This window comes from Vicugna pacos, chromosome 20, assembly GCF_048564905.1.
Source record: "Vicugna pacos chromosome 20, VicPac4, whole genome shotgun sequence".
In the NCBI taxonomy this organism is placed as follows: domain Eukaryota; kingdom Metazoa; phylum Chordata; class Mammalia; order Artiodactyla; family Camelidae; genus Vicugna; species Vicugna pacos.
Window position 1 is genome coordinate 2,944,240 of NC_133006.1, and position 21,851 is coordinate 2,966,090.

General features: G+C 51.3%; 2 long non-coding RNA genes across 5 annotated transcripts; one reads left to right on the plus strand and one right to left on the minus strand.

Annotated features, from left to right (window-relative positions):
• Window positions 1–23: 23 nt before the first annotated feature.
• LOC140687559 (uncharacterized) lies at window positions 24–6,502 on the minus strand. 4 transcript variants are annotated; one of them, XR_012061942.1, is made up of 5 exons: window positions 6,291–6,502; window positions 4,452–4,578; window positions 4,034–4,087; window positions 1,680–1,789; window positions 24–283 (listed from the first exon to the last, which is right to left on the minus strand). It is a non-coding gene; the product is annotated as an uncharacterized lncRNA (long non-coding RNA). The 4 variants fall into 4 exon arrangements; XR_012061944.1 differs by lacking the exon at window positions 6,291–6,502 and adding an exon at window positions 4,939–5,056 and having other exon boundaries at window positions 46–295; XR_012061943.1 differs by lacking the exons at window positions 4,034–4,087; window positions 4,452–4,578; window positions 6,291–6,502 and adding an exon at window positions 3,563–3,683.
• A 10,677-nt stretch (window positions 6,503–17,179) lies between these two features.
• On the plus strand, window positions 17,180–21,606 carry LOC140687656 (uncharacterized). Its single transcript, XR_012062059.1, has 4 exons — window positions 17,180–17,354; window positions 18,745–18,995; window positions 19,143–19,350; window positions 21,346–21,606. It is a non-coding gene; the product is annotated as an uncharacterized lncRNA (long non-coding RNA).
• The last annotated feature ends 245 nt before the right edge of the window (window positions 21,607–21,851 follow it).

The window sequence follows — 21,851 nt, forward strand, 5'->3', positions numbered from 1 at the left end:
TGTTGATGAAGTTGGGGATGTCACATTTCGTGAGGCTGTTCGGCTCCTCCTCTGGCCACTTGCTGCATCTGATGGCTTCCTGGAGCCGAATATCATTGTCAAGGGCAATGGTTGAGATACCAGCTTTGGCCTTGTCCAAGTGGTCCACTTCACTGACGTAGCAGTGAAAGAGGGACCGAGATTCGTCATTGCCCTGCCAGAGAACACCTTGGGCAGCAGCGGTCTTCCAAAGTCTGACACAAATCTGTTCAGTCTGAACCTCTTCTCGGGAGAATCTGCATTGCTATAAAGAAAACTAAAATAAAAGGTCGCTCACACTCCAGCTCGGTGACATGAAGAATCATAGTTTTTGCCATCTACTGAGAGCAAATCCCTGCACAGAGCATGCTGACAAGCACTGGAAGTGAAAGACATCTCTTCTGAACACATACAAATAAACCCAAGGCAAAAGTCACAAGTGAGGGCCCTTGGACTACCCTGAAAAGACATCGCTCCCTGAGAATCCTAAATATTGGTGCCTCGCACACCAGTGTTTCTCAGAGGGACACTCAGATCATCTTCACCAGAATTAGTTAAAGTGTTTCTTAAAATGCAGAATTCTGGGGTGCACACCCTCAGAGTCTCCAGAGTTAGGGACCGGTAGTCTGTATTTTCATAGCCACCAAGATCACTAACCATGCTCAGGTTTAGCACCGCCATCTACATCGGGTCACCTGAGCATCGACAATGCTGTCTCACGGGGTGGGGGGTGCCATGTGTGTCAGGGTGCTGTCCTACCCACGTGTCTCCCCTGATTCTCAGAACTGACAGTGCAGCCCCATTGGGCAAGAAATACCACCATTTCACAATGCATACGCATGGCGCCTGACTGAGATACAATCAGTGATAGGACAGGGGACAAAGCTCAGGTTCCTGATCCCTTGTTTCACTTACTGTGGGAAAAATGAACAATTCAAGGATAATAAATCAGTGAGTGAGTGAATAACATGACTCTCGTTAGTCCCACGAGTGCCTGGAAGAGCGAGCCTGGGCACACTGAGGACCGAAACAGCCCATCTACTTAATTGCCATCCTCCTCAGATTTATGTAAAGGTTACTTCCACCCAGGCAGTGACTCCTGAAGGGCAAGAATCATGTCTGAACACACTCTCAAATCCAGAACAGAACCTGACAACAATTAGGCTCTGGAGTCTGTGTTTAGCGAGTGTGGAATCTCAGTGATTCCAGCTCTTACAACTTGCCTTCCCATCCCACCCCTCAAGATATGGCCCTTATGACCAGTTCTCCCGGGGCTGGGGCCATGGAACACTTTTACAGGACTGGAAGAATCTGATCATGTAAACCATCCCCCAGAATATCATCAAGAGTCACATGCATTTCAGGGATCAGTAATCCCAGAAGCTTTGCAGTTCAGGCAGCCGAGGGATTCTTATATCAGCTCTGTCTTCTACTGTGACTGCCTGGGTGACATCAGACAAGGAATTCTGAAAAGCCTGATCTTTTCCTTTCAGGAATAATCTACTTAAAAATTCTCGTTGACCACTCAACAAATGTGATGTGAGGATCAATGATTTACACAACAGTACAACATTCACTAGGTCGTGGATTTAGAATCAGAGAAAAATCATTTGAGAAAGATTGACAGAATGTAGCTTTAATGCAAATTTCAGTTTTCTTACCTTTCAGTAAATCATCTTCCCCTACTTATCACTTCACCCAAGTTTAAAAGATGTTTGAGAACAGGGATGAGTGTGCCAGCAATCTGTGACCCAATAACATAAAATGTCACCTAGGAAAAAGAGGGGAGTAACACATTTTTAAAAAGCATGGTGAGGATGGCGGGGGCCATCCCCCAACTCCAGGCTAAGAAGCTCTGAGTAATAGCTTTCGTGCCTGCCTGGGGCATCAGCTGATATTAAAACCCACCCAGAAACCTCACTGTCCAGCAGCTCTTCCGTAACACAGGCTACACTTTCTCAGGATTAAGAATTGGGTCCAGTAACCACTTCGCTGAAGAGTAAAGACAAAGGAGAAGAGAGTTCTGCCCCTCACCAGGGGAGAGCCCAGACCTTGGGCTGCATGTACTGTGCCCACCTCCCAGGAGAGGGATAAACTGGAGAAGGGCGTCCTGCGAAACTGGGCAGCAAAGTTTGAGATTGGAACAAATTGACCAGCTGGCCAGGGACAAACCCCTCCGTCGCTGTCTTGGCAGCTGCCTCTGCCCCCTCAGCACATCTTGCCCACCTCCGGTGGCTAAGCTGTCAGGGAAACTGTGCTTTGTGACCAGGGGCAAAAGAGGCTGCCACCCAGCCAAGCTGCGGGGGAGATGGGAGCTATACCACTAGCTCCCAAGCGGCAGGCTCCATACCCCCGCCAACACCCCGCCGCCCCCGCACCCTACCACACACCCGGGGCGATATGACCCGGAGAAGGGTGACCTGGGAACGAGGGGCAGAAGATGCCGTCCCCAGGTCAGGCCTCCAGAGAGATAGGAGCTTATCCTCCAGCTCACCAGGGGCAGCCCCCTCTCCTCTCCAACCCCTGATCTCACCGCGCCCACCTCCCAGGAGCAACCAGACCGGGTGTGGGGTGTCAGGTGAATCTTGCGCGGGAGAGGCCGTCCCCAGGCCAGGTCAGGGGAGAGGAGAAGAAGTGGCCCCATTAGGCGGGGCAGCCGGCCGTCGCAGCTGCCTCTGCCCCTCGACCGCATCGCGCCCGCCTCCCAGGAGCAAGCTGACATGGAGACGGGCATCCGGCTTCTTGGGCAGCAGAGGACGCCCCCAGGATTGGCCGCGGGGAAGAGGAGAGCAAATTGACAGGCTCCGCGCTGCAGGTCCTCTACCCCTGCCTATGCAACCCCGCACCTTAAAGGCACCGCCCAGGGCGCCCCTCCCCCAGCAGGCTGAATGAGACAGGTGTGTCTGGTGATCTGGGGCAGGAGAGGCCACTCCCACACCAGGCCATAGGGGAGATGGGAGCCAATCCACCCACTCCGCAAGGCCTCCCCATCCCCCCGCAGCAGCCACCATTTTTGCCCCCTGACCTCACGGTGGCCTCCTCTAAGGAGCAGGCTGACCTGGAGATGGACGTCCGGCGGACTTGGGACAACAGGGACCGCCCCCAGGGCAAACCATGGGGGGAAATGGGAGCAAATGGACTAGCTCCAAGGGAAAACCTGCCGCTGCTGCCACCACACCCAACGTACCACGCCTGCCTCACGGGGTCAGGCTGACTTGGATACACGTGTCCCGTAACCCAGGGCAACAGAGACCGCCCCCAGGACAAGCCGCGGGGAAGACGGGAGCAAATGGGCCCGCTCCCCCGCTGCAGGCCCCCGACTCCTGCCACCCCTGCAGCCTGACTTCCCTGCCTCCTGACCCCAGCAGGCAAAGTGGGACAGGGGTGTCCCGGTACCTGGCGCAGCAGAGGCCTCCTGCAGGCCACGCTGCAAAGACATGGGAGCTAATCCACAAGCTCCCCCGGGGCAGCCTCCCTATCCCCGTAGCCACCAAATTACCAGCCCCCTGACCGCACCGCACCCATCTCCCAGGAGCAAGCTCACCTGGAGTCGGACCTCAGGCAAATCTCCAGCGGCAGAGGTCGCCCCCAGGCCAGGCCGCGAGAGAGAGAAGAAATGGAGCAGCTCCCTGGAACGGATCCCCTCCCCCTGCTGCCGCTGCCCCGCCTCCCAGGAGCAAGCTCACCTGGAGACCGGCGTCCCGCCTCTAGGGCAGCGGAGGCCGCTCCCAGGCTCCGCCGCGGGAGAGAGCGGAGCGAATTGAGCGGCTTCCGCGCGGCAGCCCCCCTCCCCCCGTGGGCCTCTGACCTTAATGGCAACGCCCCCACTCCCCACTCAGCAAGCTGAGTGGGACAGGCGTGTCCGGCGACCTGGGGCAGCACAGGCCTCTCCCAGGCCCGGCAGCCGGGTCACGGCAGCTATTCCACCAGTTCGCCAGGGGCAGCCCCGCTCCGCCCCCCTGTCGCTGCCGCCGCCCCCTGACGTAACCGCCCCACCTCCCAGGAGCAAGCTTACCTGGAGTCCAACATCTGGCGAATCTCCAGCGGCCAAGCCACACCCCAGGCCAGGCTGCAGGGAAGAGAAGAAATCGACCGGCTTGCCCGGGCAGCCTCACCCGCCGCCGCCCCAAACCATTCCACCAGCCTCCCAGGGTCAGGCTGACTGCCAGGATGTGCACTTGCCTTCTGATCCTACCCAAGTGCCTGAGCACCTCCCTGCATCCCTACACTTCCTGCAATTCTGCACTCACGGCACTTCTGCACCCCTGAACCCCCGCATCCCCTGAACTGCCTGCGCCCTCCACAGCCCCTGAACCCCTGTCACCACTTACAGTTTTGCACTGCCTACTCTCCTGCACCCCTGCATGTCCCACACACCACCTCTTGGGCCTTTGGCAGAGTCTCTGCTGTTAGACCCATGCAAAGGGACTCACATCTTTGCCAGTATATGATGCATCAGTGGACGTCTGGGGTTGGCTGCAGGAAGGTACATGTTCCCGGTCACTAGCCTGGGCCACTAGAGTGATCTATGTGAGGTCATCCAGGATGGGCTCAGAGATGCTGTTTTCCAGAAAGAGAGGAGTTGAAACCCGTCCTGAGGGCAGAGCTGTGCTCACCAGGCCGTCCACGCTTCATGTATTACACAGGGCTTGAGGAAGTGAAATGGACCCGTCCAAGTAAGACCGGCCTTTTGTGCACCCACCTCAGTCCTGGGCTCTGAGGCAAACCGACTGACTCCCACCCTGAGGGCCCAATTTGGGCACCTGAATGGTCCTTTGGAGGCATCCCAGCAGTTCTCAGGAAGAAGTCTGGCTGCTTCCACCCCATGGCCCTCCCTCCTACTGTGCTGGCCTCAGGAAGGTTCCTTATTTGGGGAAGAAGGCAGCCCACCCCCTACCCCACCCCTCATCATGCTCTCACACAGGCTGGTGCTCTCTCTGCCTGTCAGAGTCTGGGAAGCCATCCCTCTTCAGTTATGTCCCTTCTGAGATGGACTTGCTGCCACTCAATTCTAGGCGAGAATGCACCATGGAATGCACTGGGTAAGAGAACCAAAATAAATAGTTTCTTCTGTGAGGTTGTCTGTTTATCTACTGGGACTGGGCTGTGTGTAGTTTGCTACAGCTATTGGTGTGAGAGGCTAAAACAGCCTGTGTGTCCTTGTTTTCATCTCCCCGCTGTCTTTGGGCTTTCCCTAGACACTCCTGAGACATTTACTTCTTTAGTTTTGTTCCTCTTATTACACAGAAGCCCTAATGTCATGGAGGTAAGGTGTTGGGGGAGCGGGCCAGATCAGGGCATCTGTAGTCCTGTGATTAGTTCTCATTGAGCCTGTGCCCTGAGCTGTGACCTCCACAAGTGTGTCTCTTTCCCCCCACCCCAATTTGGGTGAGACAGAAGGGATTTCCCTTCTCCCAGGCTGGTTAGGCTCTGGTAAAATAATTTCTCATTAAAAAAACAAACAGACAAAAAACAACTTCCCCCAATGAAACAGAATGTTCTGGGTGTATTTCAATAGAGTTATTTTCTCCTTTCCAGGCAGGAAGCATGAGGAGTTATCCTCTGACCTTCATTCTGAGAACAGGACACGGTTCTGGATGTAAAATGCATGAAAAAGAGCATGGGGCCCCTCTGACTGGCCCCCTGGAGTTGTCACACTGTGATTTCCCCAAGCTGAGCCTCCCGCTGGCTTCAGGGACCTGTTAAATCTGCCTGACCCCGGGGTTCTTACAAAAGCGGGTTCTGCCTTGGGAGCTGTGACTCTCCAAGCCTTCCCAGCTGCCTCTCTGGGTTGGGAGCAGCTTTTCCCCTCAGTTTTCTGGGATCTAAGAAGAGCAGTGGGTTTTCAGCTCCCTCAGCTCTGGTGTTGTTTTCAGGACAGGAGGAAGACCTTCTGAGCTCCTCACAATCTGGACCAGAGGCTGGAATCCTCCCTTCCTCTGCCTCCGTGCAATCTGTGGCTGTGGTTCTAGCCGAGTTTCTGAAGATGTGGATTTAAACACACACATCCCAGCCCCTACAGGAGCACACAGTCCCACAAATCCCCCCAGTTTCCACTGGTAACTATGGAGCCGATGGGGACACGGGTTTCGGGACCACAGAGGCCTGACTGCACGACTTGCTCCGTGGTCTATTAAAGTGGTTGCTCTGGGCCTTGTCTGAATTGGCTTGCTTACCACATCTGGTACGTGGGAAACACAAAATAAGTACTAGAACCTTCACTTTTTCTCCCTCCAGGGCCTTCAAACATAGAAATTAATAAGTGAACTCACACGGCCTGATCACCACAATGAGGTCCGTCCAGCCTGGCTCTCCTGAGTGATGGGCACTGACTTGCACCTTTACTCGAACAGTAGGAGAACCGCCTTCCTCTATCTGGGCATCTCTGCACAGCGGGCACGCCCTCAGCTGAGACGGGGCCAGCTCCTCCACTGAGGTGTGTGCTGGTGGCTTCAGTGTGACCTGGCCCTGCCGGGATGTGAACCTGCAGTGAGTGAGGTGGAGGGTCAGGTGGAGGGGAGTCCATTCTGGGGTGGCAGGGGGCCCGGTAGCACCCCGCCCAGCTTGGTGCCTGGGGCTCCCTAACACCTCCTACAGCTCCTGGGTTGGCTCCGGTCCTGGCCACTCCACACACCCTCCCAGTATCTTTTCATTAAGTCCCTTTTCTGCTTTTATGAGCGAGAAGTGGCTTCTGTTGCTTGTTCAGTGAAACAGTGCATCGGGAAACCAGACTACTTCTAACATCAGTAAAATACCAGCCACGGTCAGCTCGCCGGACAGACCGTGCAGCACAAAGGCCTGCACAGGGCTGTGTGAACGGCTTACGTGAAGGGTCCTCATCATCTGTCTTCAGAGATACAGAAGCTGGTGGTTCAGGTAAAACCTCAGGGAGGGATTGAGGAATCCAAAGCTGGTTGGTTTCAAAGGCTAACTTGTCAGACCAGACCCCTGAGCTGTGGTCAGAAGCCTGGCTCAACATCACAAAGACTCAGCGCCCTAAATGCCGGGTGGGGCCGGTGATGTTCCCTTTGCAGGCTTTCATTGGGGTTTCACTGTAGCCCCTTAAATGCAGCAGAGATTCCAGCCCCCTTAGCCCCCACCCTGAGTGTTCCATGACACAAATCCCGGGAGTGTTTAACTTGCATCTGTGTTTAGGAGGATGAAGGTGGGGCAAGAGGAGACATAAATTCACACTTAGTGACACCAAGTCACAGCCAGTACCTCCTCCACGGAGAGCTATGTGCTCCCACAGTGGTGGCTGGGGGCTGGGCAGAGACCCTCTGCTGGTCCCAGAGGGACTCGCTCCTCTGGCCACAACTGATGGGTTGGACAACAGATCCAGAGGGAGACAGAGCATCTTTCCTGAGAATTTGGATCTGACACAGAGAAATCAAGTTCACTCATCTGGGGATTGGTGGAGGGGAGGGGCGGTGGTTGGAAATCAAATGAAACCAGAGCATGAGAGAAAGTTAGAAGTGAAAGAGCGAGAGACAGAGAGACTGAGCTTGTGAGAGCAAATTGTCAGAAAGAAGCCAAACAATCAGGGGACAGAGGAATTCCACCTCCTGACTGTCTAGTCTGTCCCAGCCCATCAACGACCCCGCGGGATGCTTAATAACATTCCAGTTTTGCAGATTAGGAAACAGGCTGAAAGAGGTGTTGGCTGGGTTTGGGTGCACAGTTAATTCAAATGCCGCTGGACCCCTCACTTCCCATTGCCTGAAGGCACCCTAATACTCACTGGGACCCCTGTGGTCCCCTGACAGCCCAGCACCCTGATCAAAGGGCCCCTGTGGGAGTGGGAACCCCCCTGAGTGTGGAGAGTTCCCTGCCCCGAGATGCCATGCATCAGCAGGCTCCCGCTCACCCCAGGTTAACATCACCCCAGCTGTGCAGTCTCCTGACCCGCTTCCCTCCCTGCCAGGCACCCCCGTCCTTACCACCGAGTGTACTGTAGGAATTCAGGCACAGGGATGCCCAAAGCAACACTAGCCCACCGGCTATACAAACAGCAGACTCCCAGCCACACCTGGGTTGCAAGGGGACAGTAGGTGTCCTCAACTTTCATGTGTCTAAGACAACCTTCTTCTTCAGCTGGAGGTTATAGAGAAAAATAAAAGGTCCAAAACATAGTTTGGTGAGAAATTCCTCCAAGGACCTGACTCCAGAGTCTACAACCAGGTGTACCTACCACCCGGACTTGGGGTGAAGGTGGATTATTGATCAGCACAACCCCCGGTGGCCCAGCTCTTGGGCTTGGCTGCCCAGAGGGGGCTGGGGGAATGGATAAGGCCACGGCACTCTGGAAAAGCAGAGAGGACCTGACCTCTCCCCTCTGCACTCGTAAACACTTCCCCAAATCTCAAGGCATCGGACAGAGAGCCGCCACAATAATGAGATGCTCCCATCTCTTCACTCACTCCTGTCAGTTCACTTACATGCTGAGCATCCACTGGGTCCCAGGACATGACACATAGGATGGCTGATGGGACAGGCTTGTTCATTCCCCCTGGAACCTGTTCAATCTGATAAAAGAATGATCACTCATAAAGAGTTTCTCAAAATTATACAGAGACCAAAGACCAACTGCAGAGTGAACCAAATTTAAAAATATATATGAAGATCCCCCAGTCTCCCCGCCTAAGGTTAACGGCATAAAGCAAAAAATTCTTACCTTTGATCACCAAGGAAGTTATCATCCCCTCTCAGGTGGAAAGGAGAGTTATTCTTTGAGCATGACACAGAAGTGCTAAATCGGATTGGACCAGGGCATCTACATTCATTGAGCAAATGTGTATAAGCTCCTACTACGTATGGGAATCTTCTAATTAGACCCGTTCCCAAGGCTCTCGGGCTTTATCATTTAACAATATAGACATGACTCCCCATCACTGGGGACTCAGAATTTTAGCAGAGGAAACAGGCAGCATGTTGGGGGTAGCAAGAATTTGGAAAATTTTTTTAAAAAACTGATATGAGCAAACTCGGGTGATGGCGGTGAGGTGGGAGGCAGACAGGAAGGAATAAGGCAATCCTGGCAGATCTCATGGAGTAATGAACTTGAAGCAGAATAGATCCGGAGGAAGAAGGAAGAGTCGGAGCCAGAAGCCCCCAGAGTGAGGGGGAGAGTGTGGGCGGAGAGACAGAGCACGCTGGGTCCTGAGGCCTTTGTGACGACTTTGGCTCCCAATGACATGGTGACCCGTTTAGTGAGTTTTGAGGGGAGGGGTGATGTAGTCCAACTTATGCTTTTGTGTTTGTGTTTTTTGGGGGGAGGTAATTTATTTATTTTAATGAAGGTGCTGGGGATTGAACCCAGGATCTCATGCATGCTAAGCATGAGCCCTACCACTGAGCTACACCCACCACCCCCAATGTATGTTTTTACAGGCTCCCTTTGACTCTGTGTGGATGATAGATTGTAGGAAAGCAAAGATGGAAACAGGAGGCTATTGGTGTCCAGGAAGGGCTGAAGGTGGCTTTTAGGAGGGCGGGGAGCAGGGAGCAGGTGTTTAATGAAGACAGAGTATCCAGAATTTTCTAACAAGCTGGATTTGCTGTCTGTGAGTGTAAGAGAAAGAGAGAGAAAGGACATGGTTCCAACATCTGGACCTGGACGATGGGAGGGATGTCCTCTCCATCCACAGGGGATGGGACAAGGTGGGGCTGAGCAGGTGGAAAGGGGCTGGTATCAGCTCAGTTCTTCAATGTCATGGTTAAGGGGTGTATTACATATTGCCACAGAAGTGCCTAATAGGTAGAGGAATCTGTTTTCTTTTTCTTTTTAACATTTAAAAAATATAATTTAAATGTATTAATTGTATTATGTGAATGATTTGGGAATATGGTTTCATGCCAAGGTGTATGTTATATATAGCCAAATGGAAAATATATCAAAAAAGTGGAGAAATGAGGGCTTTCACATAAACTGACTGTCCATAACGTAGGTAAAATTTCAATAAAACCAGTCTTCAGGGCAAAAACCTCATCTCGGTGTTACATAAAAATAAATGAAAAATGACTATGTTGATGTATCATTATTTCATGTTACATAATATCCCCAAACTAACACAGTGTTTAACTATGAGGCTTGTAGAAATACTATTTGCTTTATTCACATAAATACAGAAATGCAGAAATGTTCTAAGGTAGAATTAGCATCTTAGTGGAAATAATACATATTTGAGCATTTTACATGATATATAAGTACTGATTCAAAATTTGGAAAAGTAATTACATAGTAGAACATATGTATGAATGTGAAAGCAAGATGAATGAAAGGAAAAGAATGTGGGTCTCAGGGATAAACGTCCAGATGGAAAGGGGAAATCAGGGAATTTTGGAGAAATCGAGAAATTGATGGCATGCCAATTTCCAAGGCTGGGTTGCTTCCACCAAAGGAATAGCAGAGAGAGAGAGGAGAGGCCCAGGAACTGACCCTGGGGCACACCCACAGTATATGTTTGGAAACAAGAGGAGACATTGGCAAGGGACCAGCCAGCAGGCCAAAAGCAGAAACAGACAGAGCGATGGGCTGGAGGTTGAATGAAGCAAGAACACGGGGTAGGAGGGATGGAAGAGCTGGGTCAAATGCTGCCGAGGGGCCACGCATTATGAGGAGTCAAAATTGACTAGTATATTTAGCAACATGGGGTCACTGATGACCTTGACAGGGCAGTTTTCATAGAGCGAGGGATCAGGCGAAAAGCCAGAGTGGGTGTAAAAGGGGATGGCTCAAGAGAAGATGCAGACAGTGAGTTTAAACAACTCCTTAAAGATTTGCTGCAAAGACACAGGGTGGCAATTGGTGGGGGTGAATTAGATTCAAGGAGTGCTGTTTGTTTAAGAGGATGGAGGTTTATATACTGATGGGTGCCAACTAGCAGGAGAACAAAATAGATGAGGCAGTGAAAGAGAGGATGGTTTTGGGAGTGACAACCCAGAGAAGATGGGAGGGATGGGGCCCCGGGGACTTTTGGAGGAACTGGCTTTCGATGCCACCTGTTATAAGCGGTGGGGCACCGAGAGTGAGGTCACAGACATCAGAAGGAGAGCGGATGTGCTGGGAGTTGCTTGTGAAATTTCTCTTCTGTTGGCTTGTTTGCTTGTTCAAAGTAGAAAAGAAACCTTACCAGCTGAGGAACGAGGAGGAAGAAAGAGTTACTGGAGCCATGAGCAGAAGATAAGAAAGAGACTTCCAGGGAGGATGGGACAGTGAAAAGGGCAGGGGGAGGCGGGGGAGGGCGCTCTCAGAAAGTTAACATTTTCTCTTTGACGTCCCCAAATGTGTGATGTTTGATTACCCTTCCTGCTGTCTACAAAATAAAAATTAATTATGGTTCAGAGGAAATGCTATTTCATTCTAAGAGGCAGCCTGTTTCTCAGGAATGGTCATCTTAAACTGCAAATATTACAAAAAATGTTGAAAAGATGAACCCTGTGTACCTAAAATCCCCTATTTTCTATTAATCTGATTACTACTTAGTTCCTTTATCAATAACACATAATAAATACTGCCATGATGGACGTACATCGATGCTTAAAAGGAAATGAGATCTGTATCCTTTTGCTAAATTCCATGGCTTCCTTAATAAGCAGTTCCCCTTGGAAGTTAGGAATGTCTGGTATAAGAAGTGAGAAACAGTTTGAGAACATCCCGGCTCAGAATTACACAGCACAACCACATCTCATAAGTATATACAGCCGTAAAAAAGTTTAAAAGCAAAACTCCGTAACTACTCTTAAAGACCTTTGCAAACCTGGGCCTGCCAAGATGTTTCCAAACTGGAAAGGAACTCCAATCACTTGCCTGGTACCGGACCAGAGGCTGGCCAGCCTTTACTGTAAAAGCGAGAGAGTAAATATTTTCAGTTTTGCAGATCATTTTGTTGTAACCATGCAGGTCTGCAAAAAGAAAGCTAAGAGCACTGGGAGACAGGAAACAAATGGGCATGCCCACACCCTCCCTTCCACTCAGGGCAGCTTCTCAGTGGTAGGGAGCCTTGCCACAGTCACTTGCTTCTTTGTTTCCATTGGTTTCTTTGATTCCACCTTACTGCTCAAGCTCAGAACTTCAGGTGGGCCTGGCCCTTCAGCTTCCATGCAGAGAGAAGGCTGAGAGGGGGTGGGAACCCCACCTGATGTAGAAGAGAGATTGCTGGGAGGGACATTGCGGAGGCCACCATGACACGAGACAATCACACCTTCCTGGGTGAAAGCGAACGAAGACAAGGGAAGGACACATCAGTGGGAAACCTAGGTCTCCTGCCAGGCTTGCTATCCCTCCACGGCCACCCTGGAAATGGGAGGTGTTGGGCTTCAGCTACGGTGATTAGGATGAAGGGACTCAATATAAAGGACCCTCCACCTCCTCACTAGTTTCCAAATGCAGCCCCTCTAAGTCCACCCTCTGAGTTTCTGGAACTCAGCTGGAAGAATACATGAGCAGGCCAGACCCAGAGCCCAAGCCAAACACGACAGGGGTCTCGTGGGGCTGTAACCCCGGGCTCAGTGGTCGGGGACTCCTTGCAAATCTGCAGAAATTCCTGTTCCACCTCATTCCTGGGAGAAACCCCAGATCTCCTCCGGCTCTGTCTGTTCTTCTCTTGAGGCTATTGTCCTGGAGGGATGCACAGTCCTTGAACCTGGCCCTCCAAATGTACATAAGCAGCCTGTTCAATAAAACAAATTATGCACTTTTTCACATTTGCCAGTCTTTTGATTCCAGATAGGCTGTGGGACTCATTCTCACAGTCTCCTGTGCCCCCACCACATGGTGGCCCTCTGCTCATGGAAACACGATTTCCCGCAACTGCACCCTGCCTCCCAGCTTGTCAGAAGGGAGTGTCCCACAAAGGCACAGGTGTTTGTGAGGATCCTGTCCCCAAGCAGAAAGCCTGCTCCTGGAGCCACGGACAGGGATCTGGCCTCCTTAGCCGCTTAGCTCTAATTCAAAGCCTAAACTGGGGGCCTCGAACATTGCTGAATGACTTTCTGAGTCACCTGGATAGGAGGGGACTGATTTTTCCTTCCAGGAATGGAGGTAGCGCAGCCTCCATTTTCAGGGCTGACATTGACGATGGATCTAGTTCCCCCGACTGCACCGCAGGAAGGAGAAGCCTTCCATCACACAGCTTGGAAACCCAGCCCAAGGGAGTACTGAAGCAGTGCATCGCTGCCAGGTCCAGCATCCCTGCAGAGTGGCCTCTGCCCCTGAATGAGCCCCTTCCCAGGGCCTTTCTTGTCCTGACACGACCACACCCCAGGCTTTGCCAGAGCTCTGGGGCTCTGCGTGTCCAGGGCACACAGGTGGGACCTGAGCCAGGTGTCCCCTGGGCCTCAAGGGGGAGAGGTCTGCTTCTGCATCAGGGGAAGGTGACCCCACAAGGATGGCAGCACACTCTCAATATGGACCTCCAGGAGTCCTGGGAGCTGTTTCCCTACAGGTGTTAAGAGCCATCATCTGGAGGGCAGGCCCCTCTTTGTGCAGACCATCCCGCAGTGCTGGGCCCATGTGCTGACCACAGAAATCTACATGCCCCAGGATATCCCAGGCAACCTCACAACTTCGTCACTTGGTGACCTGGGTACCACGAGTTCCTTAGCCATCCCATGAGGGTGGTCCATGCAGGCATGGTCTCCAGGTGCTCCCGTTGAGAAATCCCCCTGGGTTTCTGTGGTCACAGAGCACACACCAGAAGATTCTAGTCCTGCAGAGACCCCCACAGCAGTCAGCTCCTCTGTGCATGTCCAGGAACAAATGACAGCAATTTGTTGCCAGGAACCATGATGAACAAGGGGGTGGAATTCCATACTAAGTTCAGGATCCTGGTAACTCACTCTGCACCCCAAAAAGCTTCCATGAGAAATGCGTGTATTGGGATGTCTGTGCCCTTAGAAGAGCTGTTCCTGAGTGCTCCTGGGACCCTCCAGCCCCTCTCAAGATTCTCAGATCCTGGATGTAAATTTTTATCTGCCTCCTTTGGTGTACGGCCACCTGTGTCTCGTGGTCACGGGTCACTTTATTGCATGACTTGGCATGTTCTTAGTGCTCGTCCTCCACCCCTGCACTAGACTCCCAAGATGTTCCCACTGACCCTTGGCTCCCTGGGTGGGTCAGGGGGCCCTAAATCTGCACCCTTCACTCTCCTCCTCTACCCCCACCCCTTGGGCCTCCCCTAGGTGGACTGGGAGGTGTTTGTAAATAAGTCTTACACAAGGACATGCCTGGACAAAGCAGGACCCCACCCCCGGAAAGCACACCTGCTCCCTCCTCTGAAGAGGACCTCACAGCCCCACATTGCCTCCCAGGGGTCTACTCAGGACACAGTCCCCCAGTTCTGGGCAGGCGTCTCCATGGAATCCTTGCTTCCAGGAAGAGTCTCTCTGTCCTTCTGCAGAGTTTAGAGTTGTTCCCATGTCCCTGACCACCAAGATGCCCAGCACAGTCCCTTCAGTGACCTGGAGAGACAAGGAACTTATGTGGCCACAGGTCTCACAGGACACACCTGCTGGGACCCCAGGCCAAAGGGCCTTCCTTCTGCCTTCTCAGGTGTGGCTCCCGTGGTACATTTTTGCAGGGGGCCCAAAAGGGGAGTGTGGCCCAAAGCAGTTCATGGGGCTCTCTGGGCAGGGAATACTTGGGCCAGGTGGCCTTGCCTGGTTTTCCTGCTGGGCCACTCTGAAAACCCCCGCTCCTCAGGCTGTGGCTGGAGGCCCCCCCAGACCTCAGGGCGGGGCCCTTTCTCTCAGCCTCTACTGACTCCAAAGCCACGCTGGTGCTGGCGAAGGAAAAGAGCTTTCTTGCCTTCTTGTGGCCAATTTGCCACAGGTGGATGCTGCGGGGAGCTGGGGAACGAGGTAGCACTTGCTCAGATGTGAGTGGTTAAGCAATTTTACACCCTGTCAACTAGCCTTAAACATTGGAATGAGGACTTTCCCGGGAAAGCTGGAAGTTACTTTCAGTAATTTGTCTAAAGATTTCTTTTTTATTTCCCCTTTACGACTCATAAAACCTCTCCCAGATATGGGACCATTATCCAGGGATCAATCAGGAAATGCAGGAGAGGGGTGGGGGTGGGGGAGAGCGGAGGGTAGATCAGAGCCCACGGAGAGGAGATGCCCCTCCCAGGAGCCACACACTGGGCAGTGGCTGCTGGCATCCAGCTCTCCTGTTCTCAGGCCCATTTCACCTGCGGGGTTTTCCAAAAAAACAATGGTGGAAGGGCCATGGAGGACACCTAGACCTTCCAGAATAGACAGGGGAAGCAGAGTCACCATGCTGGCCCTGGGCTTGGAGACAGACCTGCAGTGGAGACCACAGGCTTCTGAGAAGCCAGTTTCGAAATAAAGGCAGTATGCGCTGGAATACCCGGTTCGAGAGAGTGCTTCATCATAGACATGTAATTTACATAGTTCTCACCATGAAACTCTGTGTTCCCAACACGCTACATGAATGACGGCTTCAACACACATTCATTTCTGAGATGTGAACAAGTGTAGAGCCGCTCTTTCATCCAGCATAATGAGCATGGTTACACCTAAGAACACTTACCAAGATTTCTCAGCAAGAGCCAATTTCGAAATAAAGGCAGTTTGCGCAGGAAAAGCCTGTTGGAGTGAGGGCTTCCCCATACACATGTAAGTTATATAGTTCCCCTCACCATGAAACGCTGTTCCCAACATGCTACATGCATGAAGGCTTCGACACACATTGAGTTCTAAGATGTTAGCATGTGGAGAGCCGCTCTTTCATTCAGCACAAAAGGCATGGTTACACCCAGGAAGATTTACCCAGATTTCTCAGCTGCTTCCTTCACCCAGATTCAAAATAAAGGCAGTTTGTGCTGGGAAAGCCTGTTGGAGAGTGTTCAGAGCTGTTTCAGGCTCTGTTCCAGCTGGAGGGTGCAAACCCCAACCTCCAGAAAGAGGGACCAGGACCCCACCCACCAGGTGGTGTTGTCTTTGTTGGGGAACAGTGATCTTTGGGTTAGATATTTTGCGGCTCTCTCTAAAAACTGCTTTGATTTAAGTTTGCATCCTAGTCACCAGTTCCAGGGCAACAGAAAAAGCATACCCTACATCCCTTTGCACTCAAATCTTTCCAAAAGAGCAAATATTTGCCCATGAAAATACCAGCTGCTCTTCTAAGGCCCCCTAAATACCCAGCAGTGTGGGCGGTGCACTGTTGATCAGGGACAGGAGGAGAGGGAACAGCGGTCCCGGCAGGCTTGGCTTGGTGTGACAGCTGCACTGTGGGTGCCTGGTGGGGAGGGCATACAGGGAATCCTGTTTGAGGGGCCTCTGTGCACGCCTGCATTATGATCTGAGGTTTCATACAAAGGCTCCAGGCATCCTAACTGGTCAAAAACAGCCCCCACCCTCGGGCTGGAACCACCAGGAGCTAAGTACCTGTAACAGGGACAGTGCCTGGTGTGGGGAGAGGTCATGGGACACTCCGGGGTCAGGGGCGGTGGTGCTGGGGAAGGCAGGGGATGCAGCGTAGGGTGGAGGGAGTCCTTTGCTTGGGGGTGCGAGTTCTTTGGGAAACCACAGAGCATGACACACATCATCCCCACCCCATACCCCAAATTCCTAGCCCGGCCAACACAGGGGCTGCTCTGCACCCTCTCACCATGGCTCTCCTTTAAGACGGCACCCAACCCGGCATCTGGCACCCTGCCCTACCTCCCTTCTTGGGACAGATCCCGTCTTCTTGGAAACTGCCTTGCAGCGCGTATTCAAGGCCGGGAGCGGGCCTGGCGAATCTGCACTTCAGGTGCCCTACCTGGCCAGGCGTGCATGCCTGGGCTCAGTCCACTATCTTGCCCATCGGCAGCCTGGGTCCACGTCCGGTGCAAGCGGAGGCCGCGGAGCCCAGGCTGAGTCCCGCACACAGACAGGTGAGGGTGCCCCCGCGCCGCTGTCCCGCTGGCCCGCTGCCCTTCTGGCCGGCGCCACCTGCAGGTCAGGACGTCCGCGCGGCCCCGCCCGCCGCGGCCCCGCCCAGCTGCCCCATAAGCCTCCCCTCATCCCCGTCCTGGCCGCGTCCTGGCTCCCATTGGCTCCGCAAGTTCGGCCCTCGCACGTCTAGCCTCGGGAGGACGCAGACGCAAGCGCTAGGGGAGGGCCCCGTGGCGTTGCCATGGCTACAGGTGCGGCGCTCCGTGCGGGCCGGCGTGCGCTTCTGGGGCGGGCAGCAGGCTCCAGAATTGTGCAGCTGCCTGGGACCATGGCGGTGCTTGCTGCTGGGGATGGCGGCTTGCTCGGCCGGGCGACTAGTTCTGGCCTCGTCAGTCGGCGGCCGACATCCTTTGTGGGGCGGCGTCCCACAGACGGTAAACGTACGGCCGCGCCGTCGGCGGGGCCAGTGGACATGGACCGGGGTGGGATCCGGGTTGCTGTGGCGGCCGGGGAGGGGCTGTGGTGCCGGGGAGCGGGTTGGGGCGGGGGGGACAGGGCTGGGGCACAGCCTCGGGCTTTCCTCCCCCTCGGGCGCTGGGGCTGGGACCGCGAGTCCGGGTAGCCCTGCGTGGCCGTGGCCTCCCAGAACCCCCGGGAAGGGCAGGTGGAGGACCCGTCTTTTATGAAGCGCGGCCTTACCCGGGTTTTGAAGAGCCCCAGAATCAGATGTTCGAATAAGGTGGTTTATCAGCCTTGTTTATCAGCAGGGAAATTTCAGTTCCCTCCAGATGTTGGCTCCTTCGATAAAATTCAGGAATAAGACAAGGGTCAGTGCCAATTAGCAGTTATCTAGGGCTTGACTCAAAGTAGACTGTACGGGGTGTAGAGATGGTAGATGGGCCCTCCTTCTCAAGGTTGGTAGTCTTCTGGGATTAGAGGCCCCAGTTGAGGATTACATCCTCATCTGCAGTAATGGAGGTTGTGGAAAACATTAACACAGAGAAGGGAGGGGTGTTGCTGCGGTAACCCATTAAAGAAGCCAGGACCCTTGCCTGGCTGTTGTGTAGGAGAGTCTCGCCTAGGGTAGGGCAGCAGTTATCAAAGTGAGTCCGAGGTCCCTGAGATGCAAGACTATTTTTGTAGAAACGCCGGGAAATCACCTGCCTTTTGCACACTCTTGCACTCCTGAGTTTCCTGTGGGGTTTTCCAGGGAAAACCTGGTCTGTGATATCACAAAAGAGGTAATGTAGAGGCAGATAGAATTCAGCTCTCACCAGTCCAAAGAGATTTGCAGAAATTAAAATCACTGCTATTCCTCTCATTAATGATTTTTGTTTAGAAAAATATACTTATTTTTTGCTTAAGAGTATTAATGGTATCATGTAGTAGGTTGTTATTATTTTTAAGTGAACTCATAAGCATTTTTTAAAGTTCTTATTTAACTTCTAACACAGGAACTATTGATAGATTTAACCCATTTAAGCAGGAGCCTTTTGGAGTCCTCAGTAATTAAGAGTGTACAGGGGTCTGTAGGCCAAGAAGTTTGAGAGCCCCTGGAGAACGGGTGCTCAGGTGATAGTCAGGTGCTTAGTGGTGTTAGACAGATGCCAAGATGTCTTCTGCATGTGATCCCGGACTTGAAATAATTGGCCACACGGAGATCGGTGGGCAGTGCCTCCACTATACAAACCAGAAGCTGCTGAACGTGTCTTGAGTCTAGGCCATGTGCTGTGCAGAGATTCCCGCTGTATCTTTTCTACCTAAGCCGGGATTCCTGTGCAGAGACCTGGCCCTGAAGACCCGCTCTCCTTTGCTCCCTGCCAGGTACCTTCTGTGTGATGTCAACCCTCTGGAGGGCTTCAGCCTCCGTAGGGGCGTCTGTATCCACATCACCTTCCTCCTGAAGACCCTGCTGAAAATGGAAGAGTCGGTGCTGGTGATACCCCCTTGGGGCTGCCTCTACCATTGGCAGAGCCTGGACATCCACCAGGTCCGGATTCCCTGGTCTGACTTTTTTGATCTCTCAAGTCTCAACAGAAACATCCCTGACACTTAGTACGAACAGTTCATTGCAGGTAAGATGGTGATCGTTTAACTGGGGCCAGACGGTTGTTGTTCTGGTTCCGATGTGACCATCGGGCTGTATTGCTTCGGGCTTGTCGGTCTGCTTAGGGGCCCTGCTCATGTTCCCCGCACTGCAGGTGAATTTGTTCTTTCCATAGTTTTTCTCAGGAAATATATCTGAAGTGTATGAGCTCTGTGTTCCCTCCCCTCTGAAAACCCTGGACTTCTGGTGAGATGGAGCGGTGACAAGGAGGCCACTGCCGCAGAGGCCTTGTCCCAGCAGGACTCGCTCCTTGGGCAGTAAGGGCCATTCTTACCTGAAGGAAAACACGATGTGTGTGTACCATGGGCCACGTGCTGGAGAAGGTATGTAACCTCTCATTCAGTATAATTTGGTCCTGCTCAAGCTTCCCATTTTACTTGTTGTAGGAGGTAAGAGTTGAAGATTTTCTTTGAATACAGCTATTTAGAGCTTATCTTTTATTTTAAATTGAAATGTGGTTGATTTACAATGTTTTGTTAGTTTCAGATATACAGCTGTTTTGTTATTTTCATGTATACAGCATAGTGATTCAGTTGTACATATACATAGTCTATTTTTTTCAGATTCTTTTCCATTATAGGTTGCAAGATACTGAACATTTTCCGCTGTGTTCTACAGTGAATCCTTGTTGTTTGTCTGTTTTACATATAGTAGTTTGTAATTGTTAATCCCAAACTCCTGTTTGTTTTCTAAGACTGTGAGTCTGTTTTTGTTTTGTAAATAAGTTTATTTGTATCATTTTTTAAAATTCCACATATAAGTGATATCATATGATACTTGTCTTTCTCTGTCTGAGTTATTTCACTTTAATGTGATAATCTCCAGGTCCATCCATGTTCCTGTAAATGGCATTATTTCCTTCTTTGTTACAGCTGAGTAATATTCTTTTATATCTAAATACTACATCTTTATACAGTCATCAGTCAGTGGGCGTTTAGGTTGCTTCTATGTCTTGGCCATTGTAAACAATGCTGCTGTGAACATTGGGGTGCAGGTACAATTTGGAATTAAGATTCCCTCTGGATATATGCCCAGGAGTGGGATTGCTGGATCAAATGATGTCTTTTTTTAGTCTTTTGAGGAATCTCCATACTGTTTTCCACATTGGCTTCACCAAACTACATTCCCAGCAATAATGTAGGAGGGTTCCCTTTTCTCCAAGCCTCTCCAGCATCTATGGTGAGTGGATGTTTGAATGGTGGCCATTCTGAGTAGTGTGAGATGATAACTTATTGTAGTTTTGATATGCATTTCTCTGATAATTAGCGATATTGTGCCTTTTTTCATATGCCTATTGGCCATTTGTATATCTTCATTGGAGAATTGCTTGTTTAGTTGTTCTGCCCATTTTTGGATTGGGTTGTTTATTTTTTTTCTTATTAAGTTGTATGAACTATTTTTATAGTCTAAAAGTTAAGCCATGTTCAGTCTCATCTTTTGCAAATATTTTCTCCCATTCCATAGATTGTCTTTTTGTTTTGCTTATGGTTTCTATTGCTGTTAAAAAGCTGATAGGTGTAACTAGGTCCCATTTGTTCATCTTGGCTTTTATTTCTGTTGCTTGGGTGGATTGCCCTAGGAAAACACGGCTGAGATGTATGTCAAATAATGTTTTGCCTATGTTTTCTTCTGAGAATTTTATAGCGTCTTGTCTAATGTTTAATTCTTTAAGCCATTTACAGTTTGTTTCTTTTTGGGGTTTTTTTTTCCAACTCTATTATATGCTTTCAATTTGTGGTTACCCTATTTTTCAAGTATATCAACCCATTACTATATCTATTTCCTTTAGACTGATAATCACGTAGGCTCCAACACATCCTAAGAATAATGAGAAAAAAGAAAAAGAAAGAGAAAAAAATCTATATTTTCTTGCTACCGTCTCCCTTTCCCACCTTTTTGTATTTTGATGTACTTTTTCTTTTTTACATCTACATGTTTATTGTCTTGTAACTCGTTATTTCATTTCTAACTATGGTTTTCCCATTTCTATAGCATCCTGCTTCCTTTCTGTTTAGAGTAGAACATTTAATGTCTCTGTTTGGTTCCATAATGCTGAATTATCACCCCAAACCCCTCCCCCCTGAGCTTCTCAATACTCAGTCCAGGGAAGCCAAACCATCCTAGACTTCATCGGTTCTGGAAAAGCAATCTTCAGAGTGAGAAGAAAAATCATTGAAAAATAATATTCTGTGTGTTGCTTCCTACCCTTGTCCAGAGAGTGAGAATCACCTCTGAAGGCGGAGGAAGAAAGATGGAGGCGCGGGGCACAAAGTCTTTTCTCCTTTTGTTACTGAAAATATGATTTCTTTTGTAATTAGTGATGATGCCCTTTAAATTGGTGAGACCGAGATTCCACAGCTTCAGCGCCTGTGAATAACCAGCTGGGAGAAAGCTCTCCAGGGCCCCTGCAGTGGGAAAGGCAGCCCCTCTGAGCACCTGTTGTTCTGTAGTCTTCCTGCCTCCACACTTGTTCGCTAGGCACCATGCAGGACGATGAAGTTCCCTGAGGTGGAGGACTGGGAGACCACTGCTGGGTGGCGAGCCACAGGAGCCCACACTTGAAGGACAAATTGAAGAGTAGTGGGCGGGTGTAGGAACAAAGGATGTTTGAGACCCAGGATAGTGTCCTGGAGTCCAGCAGGAGAGGCTGGCGGGGCAGATGGGGCCCTGGTGCATGGGCAGTCCTTGAGGGATCTGAAGTAAAGATATGAACCAAGAGACTGGTTTCGTGTGGGGGTACAGCGCCCCCTGGAGGCCGCGGGACAGTGCAGCGAGCCCAGGAGCGGGCACTTCCCCAAAGTTGGGTTGACAGGTCACAACCAAC